At 38.3% G+C, this 2,389-nt stretch overlaps 1 non-coding gene across 1 annotated transcript; it reads right to left on the bottom strand.

Moving 5' to 3' along the window:
* Positions 1 to 1,234: 1,234 nt before the first annotated feature.
* Positions 1,235 to 1,341, bottom strand: LOC141639531 (small nucleolar RNA R71). The gene has a single exon (XR_012542561.1). It is a non-coding gene; the product is annotated as a small nucleolar RNA R71 (small nucleolar RNA).
* Between the last annotated feature and the right edge of the window lie 1,048 nt (positions 1,342 to 2,389).

Raw genomic sequence — 2,389 nt, 5'->3', positions numbered from 1 at the left:
TTCTCTATAAATACCCACCATCACACAACACAATCCTTACGCGAGAGTCCGCCCCCTCCTTCTCCCTTAATCTTCAAGACCCGACTTCCTAAGTCACAAAATCGACACGTGTTTACGACCTACCGATCGTAAACACAAGCCTTACACATTTTGTTTGGTACCGTCGCCGTGCATTCGACCGACCCATTTCACCAACTCAATTCATCAATCAACATGTTTTAATTAACATATTTTTAACTCATTTTCAAAACAAAATCCTTTTTTAAGGCACTCTTGTAAACTTCTTTGATCGTGAGTAGTCGCTACGAGAAAACCGTCTCTAAAGTCATCTACTTCGCAAACATCAATACACGTAAGTTTGAGGGTGTAAACAACTCATTTATTTCATGTCTCTACTGTTTTTATGAGTTTATAAGCATGAATGATGCATGACACGATTCAAACATAGGTTAGACGAGCCAAAACCGAGTTTCGGCCCGAGACAGAAGCCCTTTGCTATGAAAAGAGGCTCGCGCCTCTTGTGGGTCTCGGGTCAGACTCAAACGTGTTTGTTCTCGTCTTTCCTCTTTATTTCATTTCTTATTTGTAATCGGTTTTACCATTTCAAATGTTTCAAATCATTTTTATGAAAAATGTTTTAGCCATAAATTATAATCACCCTTGGTTCCATATACCATGCCGGTTTAATCCGTGACTCGGTGATATTAATTGGTTAATTACATTTTAAAGGAATTTATTTTCTTTTATTTACCATTTTAATTCATTTTTATGACAAATATTTTGACCATTACAAATATCATCCTTGGTTCTTTATACCATGACGGTTTATTCCGTGACCCGATGATATTATTGGTTGATTACATTTTAATGGGTATTTTAACACCCTTTTCTTTTATATTTACCATTTTTCTCATTTATTTACACTTGAAAACATATTTTAGTCATAATTCATAATCATCCTTGGTTTCTTTATACCATGTCGGTTTAATCCGAGTACGATGACAAGCTTGACTAATTACAAATAATTGAACTTAACATAATTAGTTCAAATCAAACAATTTCTCAAACCGGTGTCACTCAAGACCAAATTCGATGGGTGATATTTCCTTTTTCCTTAATCGGTACCGCGAAACAATGGTTGAAAGGCCTAGATAAATCAACTCTTGGTATCGATTCGTGGAAGAAATTGGCTCTAGCTTTCTACAAAAAGTTTTACCCTCCGAAAAAGACCAATATGTTGAGAGCCCAAATCACCGGGTTCAAGCAACATGATGAGGAATCCATATACGAAGCTTGGGAGAGATTCAAGGGCATTTGCCGCTCTTGTCCACACCACGGACTAAGTGAGTGGTTTCTCGTTCAACAATTTTGGAACGGTCTTTATAAAGATTCTTGGAATATCCTAAACATGGGATCAAATGGCATGTTCACCGAGGTGGACGACAATCAAAAACATGGGGCAATATTGAAGAGATGGCTATCCATAACTCACAATATAGTAGACCTCGCAATGCTACTAGAAGTGGAAGACATGAGGTGGATAGTGTCACTCAATTAGGTGCCCAACTTAGTGGTCACATTGACACTATCAATTTGAAGTTTGAAAAGGCTATGGCTAAGCTTGAAGAGGCCTCCAAATCACCTAAGCAACATGTTAATGCCATGGTGGCATCTTCATCATTTCCAAGTGGAGTATGTGAGAGTTGTGGAACTTTGGGACATGACCAAAGTGAATGTTGGGGAACAAGTGAACAAGTGAATGCTTTCCAAGCATACAAGAGTGGTACCCCTTATTCCAACTATTACAATGAAAACACCAAATTCCATCCAAACCTCTCATACAAAAGCCAAAATGTTCAAAACCCTCAAACAACATACACCCCATCTCCAATGAGAAACCAAGCTCAAAGACCCTTTTACAATCAAAACCAAGGTTATCAAAACCAACCTCCATACAATCAATCCAATGACCAAAGTTTTGATGTTCAAAAAGCGGTCCTCCAAATGCAAAAGAACCAACAAGAATTCTTCACTCAAATGCAAAAAGATAGTCAAGCAAAGGACATCACCATCAACAACATCCTAGCTCACACCAAAATGTTGGAAACCCAAGTGTCTCAATTAGCATCTTCTAGCTCTCAAAGACAAAAGGGGCAATTACCACCTCAAAGTAATCCCCCAAGATATGAATCGGTGAGTGCCATCCATTTGAGGAGTGGTACAAGATATGAAGGGCTAAAAGAGCAAATTGAGAAAGACATTGTGGAGGCTAGTGATGAGGAAAGAGTTGTGGAGAGCTCTAAAGAAGGAGAACCCACCATTCAAGAGAATTCAAAGAAGAATGAAGAAAAGGCCAAAGAGAAGGAGCCTATTGTGATTAGACTTCCAT

The sequence above is a fragment of the Silene latifolia genome, unplaced genomic scaffold (genome assembly GCF_048544455.1).
Source record: "Silene latifolia isolate original U9 population unplaced genomic scaffold, ASM4854445v1 scaffold_428, whole genome shotgun sequence".
Taxonomy (NCBI): Eukaryota; Viridiplantae; Streptophyta; class Magnoliopsida; order Caryophyllales; family Caryophyllaceae; genus Silene; species Silene latifolia.
Note: the sequence above shows the minus strand (reverse complement) of the source record. Positions and strands in the feature narration are given on the sequence as shown.